Source organism: Ursus maritimus, unplaced genomic scaffold (assembly GCF_017311325.1).
Source record: "Ursus maritimus isolate PB19 unplaced genomic scaffold, ASM1731132v1 scaffold_13, whole genome shotgun sequence".
NCBI lineage: Eukaryota > Metazoa > Chordata > Mammalia > Carnivora > Ursidae > Ursus > Ursus maritimus.
Window position 1 is genome coordinate 41,883,073 of NW_024423675.1, and position 11,047 is coordinate 41,894,119.

Here is an 11,047-nt window from a genome sequence, read left to right on the forward strand (position 1 = left end):
GGTGAAAACCACAAGAACGCATATGCGTGAATCATTAAAAAGGTACAAGAGTTCACTGAGAGATGAGCGATGGTGACCTCGACTCTATTCCCTCTCCATAATGTAGCAGACGAAGAAAGGACACCAAAGCTTTCCAGAATACATGCTATTGTTAGCTCGTATAAGAAGGCGAATGTCCTCTGAGCTATGAGTGTGGATGAGTGAGGATCGCCTTGGCATATTCAAAGGTTTACCCGAGACGACAGTGTAATGAAGGCTATTTGCAAAGTGGCGGGTAACACTGAAAGAAATAGTGAGGAATGATGAAGCAACAGAAGGATGGGAGCAGTTACTTCTCCTAAACCTGAGGGGAAAAGGGAGGAGATACTCTTCCTGGAGCCAACCACTAGGAACTCTGACCACAGGCAGAGAACCTTCCAGAACTGTGGCAAGGCATGCAGAGGCAGGGGGAGATAAATACCCAGACCTCTCTCTATGCCTCCTTCCCTCCCTCCCTCCTCATGGCTCCCATGGGCCAGACCAACCAGAAAGCAGAGGGCAAGAGCTCAGGTGACAGGGTCCGCCGAGGTCGTGTCCCAGGGCATAGAGCAGGGCACCCAAAGGCAGAGGAGGAAGCTGGGGAGTGGACACGAAGGCAGATAACGCTCCCAGGCTCCAAGGCTCTCCTTTCGCTTCATTCTGCATTCCTTCTTCTATCTCCCTGTCTCCCCCAAACAAGTAGGCAAGGGCATCACTCAGCTACGAACTCACAAACTTCTGAAAAATAAAAAGATTTTTTTTTTTTATTCTGATGAAAAGAAGGACCCTGAGAGAGACAGAGGGGGTTTGGAGGAGCTTAGCCGACCGTGGCTGTAATTCCAAACAGAACTCCAATCGCAAAGCATTTTCACCTTTTACTTAGAAAAGCCGTATTGATTTAAAAGTGCAGAGTAGAAGGACGGTGTCCATGGTGTCAACTCTGGAATCATCTTCAACAGGTCAAGGGAAGCTAGGACAGACCCTGCACAGAACAGCAGCGCTGCCCCACAGTGCCTGACAAATGCATGATGGGGCCCGAGCGTGAATCATCCCCCCGAATGTGTGGAGGACGTCTTCTTTACTCCAGCTCTCCCCAGACTTATGCAAGAGCCGCTGCAGCGCTCACGTCCCCCTCCAGGCGCAGAGATAAAGAAAATGCATTTTAAGATCATGGAAACTGTTCCCATGAGCTAGCCCCAACACTCAGTAAAGGCTCGGTAAAATTATAACAGCAGCCAGCTCATCGTAAGAACCTCCACAGGCTGCCGGGCGCTCCGTCTCATGCCCTGGGCTCACGTCTTAGTTGGCCAGGGCGGCCGTACAAAGCACCACAGGTCAGGGGCTTCAACAACAGAAATGTATTTCCTCACAGTTCTGGAAGCAAAAAGCCCAATCAAGGCAGGGCTGGTTTCTTCTGAGGCCTCTCTCTTTGCACGGTAGGGGGCCGCCTTGTCCCTGTGTCTGCCCATGGCCTTCCCTCCTTACGAGTCCGTGTCCTCGTCTCTTCTGATGAGGGCACTAGGCAGATTAGATGAAAGCCCACCCTCACGGCCTCCTTTTAACTTAGTCACCTGGTTAAGGATCCTGTCTCCAAATACAGTCACAGTCTGAGGTACCAGGGTTTAGGACGTCAGCATATGAATTTGGAGGGGGACATAATTCAGCCCTGAAAATAAATAATATTTATTTCCTTTCTCCCACCCCACGCGCACCACAGTCTCCTCCAGGGAGGACATTTTTGCCCTGGTCACCCACTCAAAACGCATCGTTCCTTGGTTCCTGTCTTTCAGTCCATGCTTTCTACTTTCAAGCATCATAGGCAAATTACCTGACAAGGTAGAAACTGCAATTTTATTTTTTCAATTTGTAAGTATATCTATCTCCCAGGTAACAGAAACCTTCTGAGGACAATGCTGTTAGTGAGAGAAAAAAAATAGGACTAGCCTGGTAAGAATTTCTGGAATCTGTAAAGCTGGAAATGGGAATGTGTGAGGGACAGTGAAGATTTGCACTTGGCTTCCAATAAAGACCAGCATGGAAGTTCCCAGTGCAGGATCCTGGTACCCAGTGGGGTCTGAAGCCTCACCATGTCTCTCCTGCACAGGGTCAGTTGTGTGTAGACCCACCCACCATCCAGGATGGTCAGTGTCTAGAGCCTGAGAAGGGTGAGAAGAACACTTGCACTGCACGCCAGCCTGCTTGGGAGCCCTGGTCCGGTGCTGGGTGATGCCCACGGCCCAGCAGGGCTCCCACGGGTCTCAGTCACGCTTCCTGTTCCTCCGTGTTTGGGCTCTGCGTGTGCTCAGCTGTCCTGTGGTCCTTACAGTTTTCCTAAGCCGTAAGAGCTTCAAATGCAAGAACTGCATATTTAACCTCCTGAAGGATGAAGGGAAAAATCAAGCATGGTCTTTCAATAATAGAAATGTTATGATTTATGATTCTGATAAAGACTGTGATGTGTCATGTAATCCTGGTTGGGAACAGTGAGGTCTCCCGAGGCTTGCCTTTCTTTAGGCTCAAAGTCATTCATTCATCCCTAAACTGAAAATATACCATCGCCACTTGCCAACACACTCACATTTTCTTGTACACACACACACGTACCCACACGCATGCACCTTGTGTAAATGATTCCCCCTATGTCTACACTCCCTAGTGCCCTTTATTCTACCTGCCTGGTTTCCAAAATAAAACTGGGAGTCACCCTATATCATCACCCCCCCCCCCATCAGCTTTGGGCAGTTACCGTTGCTGTGGTCTACCTCCTTTCCAACCCTGAAGTCCATCCACTTCTCTCCCTACAGCCAGCACCCAGCACTGTGCGACTGGAGGTACAGCCCTGCCTTCTCGTGATCTCTGTGCCTTGGGCCCTGACAACATAGTGCCTGGCACCTAGCAGGTCTTCAATCATGTTTGCTAAATGGATGATTCTCTGATACAACCTCTTCATGCATTTGCAAGAACATATGGCCGCCCAGGTGGTAGGACTGGCAGGCAACCAAATGAGGACAGGAGTGATTTAAACCCACCTCCCTCCCTACATGATCCAATGCCAGAAATCTCAAAATGGCAGAATAGACCTAACTCCTGAGCTGAAGCATTATGCTTCCAGGAGGCCTGTGTTTAACAATCAGATATGTCCCCTAAGACAAGAATTATCACCTCCTATCAATTTATTTGGTCCATCAGCAAGGTTCTGAATGGGACAGAAGACAAGCGAGTTTTGACAGCTGGTGAGGTCACGTGAGATCCACGGCATAAGACGTCACCCCATGGAGGGACTGGGTCTGAAGGAAAATCACAAAAATAAAATATAGCATTTAGGCTTTGCCTCTAGAATTAGATAGATCCTAAGAGAGAAAAAGCCAGTCGTCCATGTTGAGTCAGAAACAGAGGAGCTGTACTTCCTGTCTCGGGCATCGCCCCCGGCCTCAGCTTCTGCGTACAGCGATAATCTTCATTCTAGACACGAATCTAATAAAATCATGGCTCTGGATTTCCTGAAATTTTTCTGACTCTGAATATGAACTTGCTCCCAAAAATTTCCATGTTCCATGTGCCCTCATGAATGGGTTGTTTCCTTGATGTCGGTGGAGGGAACTCAGATGGCCTGCTCGCTGCTGCCAGACCTGACAGCCCTGGGGGGTCAAGATTGATCCTCCCCAAGCGAAGCACTGCATTCACCCTTCAGTTTAGGGCCTGAGTCAAAATAGGATGACATGAGAGTTAATAAAATAATCCAGTTGGCCAGAAAGTGTTTTACATCTTATTTCAAAAAGTGCTCTAAAGCACGTTAAATCATCTCCTGAGCTACCACATGTCCCTGATGATTAGAGTTCCTGCAAGTTCACTGGGCTTCCTCCCCCTTCCCTCCTCCTCCCTTGCCTTCCCCCCATTCTTTCCCCACTGCTCCCTCTGCTCCCCCAACACCTTCTCCCTCCCTCCCTTTCCACTCCTCCCTCCTCAATCTGCTCCCCCAACTCCTTCCCCCTTCCTGTGGCCCCCCCTACCCCTCCTCCCTCTCTCCCTCTCCTCCCCCTCCCTCTCTCCCTCTATCTCTTTCTTCTTCTCTCTCTTCCTCCCTCCCTCTCCATCCATTCATGTTTTCTTTCCCTTCCTTCTTTCCCTTCCTTCCCTCCTTCCCTCCCTTCCTGCCTTTCTGTTCCTCCTTCCCTCTCTTCCTTCTTACCTTCTTTTCGTTCTTCATTTCTTTACATCCTTCATTTATTCAACAAGTGCTTGTTGAGGGCTTACCTCAGGTCAGATGCTACAAAGAAGAGTGAGATAGAGATAATTGTACAAAATCTGTTACACACACACAGTCACTCACACTTGCTCACACACTCTCCTATTTGGGGACTGCCCCTGGCATCTCCTCAGATTGAAATCAACGTTGGCTGTTGTCACATTGCAGTTAGTGGCACCGTATGCCTGATGTCAAGACACATTCTAAAGACCACCACAGTGTGGGACAGCCAAGGTGACTGCGAGGACATGTGAGTTTGACTCCTGACACTGCCTTTGACTTTATGAATGACCTTGACCAGGGATCTGGGCTAAGAGATCCTCACTGAAGAAAGGAAGGGTGGACCTAGATGCCTACTCGAGTTCCTCAACTGACTGTAAGATCTGAAAGATCCTCTCGGTGTGTGAAGGGCTCAGGGATCCCAAGGAATTTCCAAGGTCAGAAATGGGAAAATGAAAGCCATAAAAAATAAGTAAATAAACACCTGGCTCTTTGAAACCCTTGCCTATCAAGGAATATATAACGAATGTAAGCAAGTCTTATTTCCACTAGCATAAAATATTCAAACTGCTTTTCTGGGTCAAGCCTTTGCAGGAGAAAAGTGAATGAACCAGAGGCCAGAGAGCGGATCGTGAAAAATTTCCGCAGAGAAGCAGCGCCACCTGCTGCCGTTTAGTGGTGCTGCACTTGGTAAATAGAAATCATGACCGATCTCCTGTCTGGGGCTTCCCTGAATATGGAATCAGGAGCATCCGTTTTAATCAGAAGCTGAGCTTTTAAACTTTAACAAGACCGCCACACTGTGGAAAGATTTCTCCGCAGATTAATTTTAGCCAAGGTTTAGATTTACTTTTGCATCAAACTCTTCAGCCATGCTACATATCTTTCTTTATAAATCAGCCTCAATGATATGCACTAATAAAAGCCACTTAGTCAAAATCTGTTATTCTGAGTGCATGGCTATGCTCAAAGATCTAAAGTGTCCTTTAATTCAGACTCCATTAATCAATCAACCAACCTGTCAGATCTCCAAATCTCCCTCCAGCTCTAAAATTCAGCCTCCTGGAGAAAATCGTGTATCTGTTGTGTTCTGTTGAACATGGGAAGTTTCATATACAGAGGGATAGAGAGAGGTATAAGACACATTCCTGACCTGTCATTGTGGAGAATTGAAGTGAAAATATACACACGTGAATAGCAATTATAACAAGTAAATAATCATGGTGATCAACAAAGAAAACATGTCCCAGGGCAGAATGGACCATAGCTGCCTTGTGAGCCGGGGCTGTGGGCAGGCAGCCAGAGAGGCTTTACAGAGGAAAAGTGTCTTGAGCTGCAGCTGAAGAATTACTAGGATTTGGATAAATTCCGGGAGGATGGAAAAAATGGGCAAGCACAAAACATAGAGGCAGAAAACATGTTTAAAAGCTTTTGGCTAAAAAGAAAAGAAAAACCATGAAATGCCATAGACTTGAGAAATACCAGGAAGATTAACTTAACCTGAGTAAGACTTTTCAGAATAGAATGAGATAAGGCAGGAAAGGGAAATTGAGACATGATTAGATATTTCGTAAATGCGAGGATAGGGAGTTTGAGCTTGTTCCTGTAAGCAATCGAAAAGCAGTAGATTTCTGGGAAAGAAAATAAAATGATCAGAAGTGTGTTTTAAGAAGACTCACCTGGCAATTAGATACAGGATGGACTGATTCTAGGATGTGAAAAGATGCCCTGAATGTGTAAAAAACACAGAGCTGAAAAAGGAGGGTTTTCAAGGTCACAGATGTGTACCTAAAAGCAGAAAAGGAATCTGGCTCTGTGATCATTTTCTGTATCAAGGAATACACAATCACTTAAAATTATTCTGAATATCAAGCCCAGGGGGTGCCCACTATATGGTAAGGAAGGAGAAAAGGAGCCACACGTGTGCATGTGCACACACACACACACACACACACAGGCAAGCCAAATAGGAGCTACTGTAGAGGGAAAAGGATCCTGACTCAAAGCCTAAGAGAAGCAATAGTAATGTTAAGTCCCCAGAAACATCTAGAAGGATAAGAATCGGAAAAGAATTGGTTAGACACGGGTATACATTGTCGAGAATGCATAAATAATGAATGAATTAACTGATTGGTTACTTGTTTAATATTAGAAACTATCTCCTTCTTGAAGCGGTAACAATTCGTGCTACCTCCTCCCAGAGAGCTTTCAGTTTCAGGGTTGCGTCCGGTGATGGGAGCTCCCTCCCATGCTAGGTGGGCCGTCCGGAGATGCCTCTGAACACTCAGATGCAGGCATCGCAGCTCACTCCCACGCCTGCCACCGCCTGTTCTTTTCCCCACGGCTGGATAACCGCAATCGTTCTGGACGGTCTATTTTGCCAATGGCTTTCGAGAGCACTGAGCACAGTGCTCTAGAAATGCCCTAAAAATCAGAGCGCTGAGCGGGACAGTAACATCTCCCTGCTTCAGCCAAGAGAGCAGAGCCTGTGGTATACTCAGTCCGGGGTCTGCGCCGGACTCCCCGCTGGCGTTCGTTTTATTAGCTCCTAATGAGCAAGGTCACTTCAGTCCTGTGCTTGGGCCCTTGACTGTGTTACACCTACAGCATGTGCTCTTATGTTATTCCCTATAAAGTTGGTTGGTTTTTTTTTCCTTTTAGACAGCATTTCTGCTCACACCTAGCACTGGATCTGGTACCCGGTAAATAATAAATATTTAATGTTCCAGTTTAGATTTTTTTTTAAAGATTTTATTTATTTATTTGACAGAGATAGAGACAGCCAGTGAGAGAGGCAACACAAGCAGGGGGAGTGGGAGAGGAAGAAGCAGGCTCATAGAGGAGGAGCCTGATGTGGGGCTCGATCCCAGAACGCTGGGATCACGCCTTGAGCAGAAGGCAGACGCTTAATGACTGCATGCCCCTCCAATTTAGAATTTTAAGTTTGGCTGCTTTGCGATTCCACTAATGGCTGACTTTTTTCATTACTTCCACTTACATTCTATCTCTATCTCCCCGTAAAAATCTGAGTTTGTTTAGGGCAATGATTATGTCTCAGCATGTCCATTTCACCAAAGCCTGGCACAGCAATTGACATGAGCTAATGAATTAATTTTTAAAATAGTGGTGCAAATTCTTGATGGATTAGACAGCATATTATAAGACGAATGTTCTCTTTCCATTAGAAATATTATCTCAGGGATGTATTTTTACAGTGTGACTAAAATGGCAGCAGGTAGATTTTCTTCTTGTTTGTATCACTTATTGAAACCATACCTGTCAATCTACTTGTACATCCATATGATGGAATATGAGTCAGCAGTTAAAAGAAAGGACAAACTACAGTTATGTGCCGTGCCATGGAAGAGCTCCAAAAATACTATGCTTACTGAAAAAAAGCCGGACAAAAGACCCCATGTTATGTGATTCTATTTATACAAAATTTATTTTCTATTTATACAAAATATCCAGAAAAGGCAAAGCTACGAAGACAAAAAGTAGATTCCTGGTGACTAGGGACGGGGGTGGGGAGTGTAAGGGGACAATGGAGATTAGCCATAAATGTATATATTGGGATGATGAAAATGTTCTGAAACAGACCCATGGTGCAGGTTGAACAACTTGGTAAATTTAGTAAAAAAAAACTTGAAGGGGAGGAATATACCATATGCAAAATATGCCAGGACAATATTTTTTAAGTCAATTCAGGTCTCTGAAAGTTTTTCAACATTCTTAAGGCTGCATGAAGTTCTAAGCAGACATGAACATCTTTCATGGGCAAGGTGGTTTTTGAATACAGAGAGCAGAGAGGCATTTCAGGAGCACAGCACCCCCTAAATAACTCGTTAATGGACCCTCTATTATACCTAGATTGGAATTTCCAACCAGCATCTGCAACACTGTGAAGGTTTTGTCCCCACAAGACCCAAGTAAAATGTGCTCTGGGTGTCGGCACGCTCCCCCATCGCAGACCTTCCCGAGAGCCCATCAACTGGATTCCTGTGTCAGATTCGCTAGTCCAGGGCGCCTGGGCGGCTCAGTCTTTAAGCGTCTGCCTTCGGGTCAGGGTGTGATCCCAGCTGCGTCCCTGGGATGGAGCCCTGCCTCAGGTTCCACGCTCTGCTGGGAGCCTGCTTCTTCCTCTCCCACTTCCCCTGCTTGTGCTCCCTCTGTCACTGGCTGTCTCTCGCTCTGTCAAATAAATAAATAAAATCTTTTTAAAAATAAATAAATAAATAAATAAATAAATAAATAAATAAATAAAACCAGATCTCTTACTCTGTCCAATGCGACTACTTAGCATAATTCTGACTCGTATTTGTGTGCTTGAAAGACTCTCTCTTCCCACTCTCAGTTCCGTTGTAAGGACTCCCTTCTGTTTTGCTCTGTGTGTCTCCTGCCTCTGGGGGAGACAGACATGCTTCAGGAAGGGAAAACTGGGGAGGAAAAGCCAAAATCATGCCCCGACAAAGTAAACTTACGGTGTTCACACTGCTTTCTTGTCTTTTTCGTTTTTCACATCACACCACAAACATCTTTTCCTTGAAAACTTGTGTTTTGTTTTGGCAGTAGCTCTCCCATCCAGCTTTCACACCATTTTGCTGTTCTGGTTGGAGAGGGGTGTGAGGTGCAGGGAGCCCCCCCCCCGCCCCGCCCCACCTCAGGCTGCCAGAGATCAAGGCCTGAGACCCCTGAGTTCTGCGGAACACAGTTGGAAGGGTAATGATCACAACGTTCACGTTCGTGGCTGAGTAGCTTTTTATTTATGGATGAACCATGACTTTTCAAACGTCTTTCCTCTGTAAGACATAGAGTTTACGTCCAGCTTTCATTATTTTAAATAAGACTGTAGTAAGCAGCTTATAGCTAAATCATTATTCATATTTAGGGTATTGTCTGAAATAAACTCTAGAAAGTGTTACTGCTGGTTCAAATACATGCACCTATGTATAGATGGAAAAATTACACTCTAAAAACTTTGTGCTGGTGAGCTCTTAGCAGCAGAATATGGGAGTGTTTTCTTGCTTAATCATTAGATAGTGTCGTTTTTAAAATTCCTGCCGAAAACCAAAATAAAATAAAATAAAATAAAATAAAATAAAATAAAATAAAAAATAAAAATCCCTGTCAATTTGAAAGGTGGAGAATTATATTCATTATTCAAATTTACAACTGTTCAAATACTCATGAGGCTGGATAATTTTTCTGTATTTAGTAGCTATGTGTGTTGTTATGTTGTTCTATCTTTTGCTCTTGGTTTTTAAATTTTTTTTTTCTCAAAATCTTTGAGAAGAAAGCATTAGCTCACTTTCCGCTCTCTTGGAGCTCGGGCTCAAAGCAGAGTTTGGAATCCAAGGACCCGCCGACAAAGCAGGCCAGACCGCAGGGTTGTGATTCGGGTCAGAGGCAGTTCTGCTTCATTCTCCTTCACTTTCAAGCAGCTGACAGACTCTTAAAGCACAATCAGATTTCTTGGACTGTACCCTTGGACACATAATTTCATAGAAAACTTCAAAGAGCTCTCTGTGCCATTTCTGCGGAGGAAGACCAGCTCAGAGGTCTTGGAGGTGATAATCAGAGAAGTACCTCCCTATTGAACTAAGCCTCGGGCTTGCAATAGAATCTTTGCAAGATACATTTCAATCACAATGAAGTCTCCTGTAAAGTTAAAGAGTGGGGAGAATGTGACAGGCCCGCTCACCTCAGAGCAGTCCTCAGGATTCCCTTACCACGGACTACTCAATTTCCTTCTGTCCTTCTTTCCCTTCCCCTTTGCCTCCCTCCAGCCCTCCTTCCCTCCTTTCTTTCTGCCGTTAGCCCCCTATTTGGGAATACCTGGACAAGGTATTGTGGGATTTCAAAATAAGAAAGTAAGACAATAAGCCCTGTTCCAAAGGTGTACACAGGAAATGCCTTCAGAAAATAATTTAAAAATTAGCCCTTTCCTTTTGAAAGAAAAATCTTTCAATGTTTTGATACCTGTACTTTCTACAACCTAGTAAAAAGATACTCAAAAGTGAATTATTAATGTTTAAATTTTTGTATACACAAAAGTAACAAATGTTTGTTTTAAAAACTTAAGCAATATAAAACTGCATAAAACAAAAGTAAAAGTGGCCCCATGCATGCACAAAACATGGAAAAAAAGACAGATGCCCCATTCCCCAGAGTAAGAGCATGAGTGTGCCCCTGCAGACATGTTTCCATGTACACACACGTCTGTAACATATATGTAGCAAAATGCTGCGTGAGCCTCCTCCTTCAGTCTTGACATCTCAGCTAAATCTCCAAACCGAAGGCCAGTCATCTCAACCAAGCCACACATTGTAAATAGTGTTGAGGGGCTGCCCCAACTCCTTTCAGCCTTACAGAGTTGGCCAGACTGGTCCTTCTACCCTTACCCCACGACTCCATCCATCCTCCAGGAGCAGAAGGTCAGGCTCATGGAAGGAGAAATGGAGTCATCTGGGTAGTGAAGTGTAAGCTTGGGGAAAAGTGCTTTGGCAGGAACAGGAATGCTGGCCTCCAGTCCCCACCCCAATCCATATAAGGAGGGTTCTGTGAGCACCTAGGGAAGGAGCGTGTCAACCTGCATGCTTATTCAGCCATGGGACTGCATGAAAGAGCCTGCTATGTGTCCCTTAGCATATGAGCACACAAAGCCCTGAACCTGCTTTTCATCTCTCACCTACTGTTGAGAGGCCACTGAGGCTGCTGGTGATGGCAGAGAAGGAGAGAGGACAGCACCCGGAGCAAGGGGCCCACCCACCACCAGTACAGCAG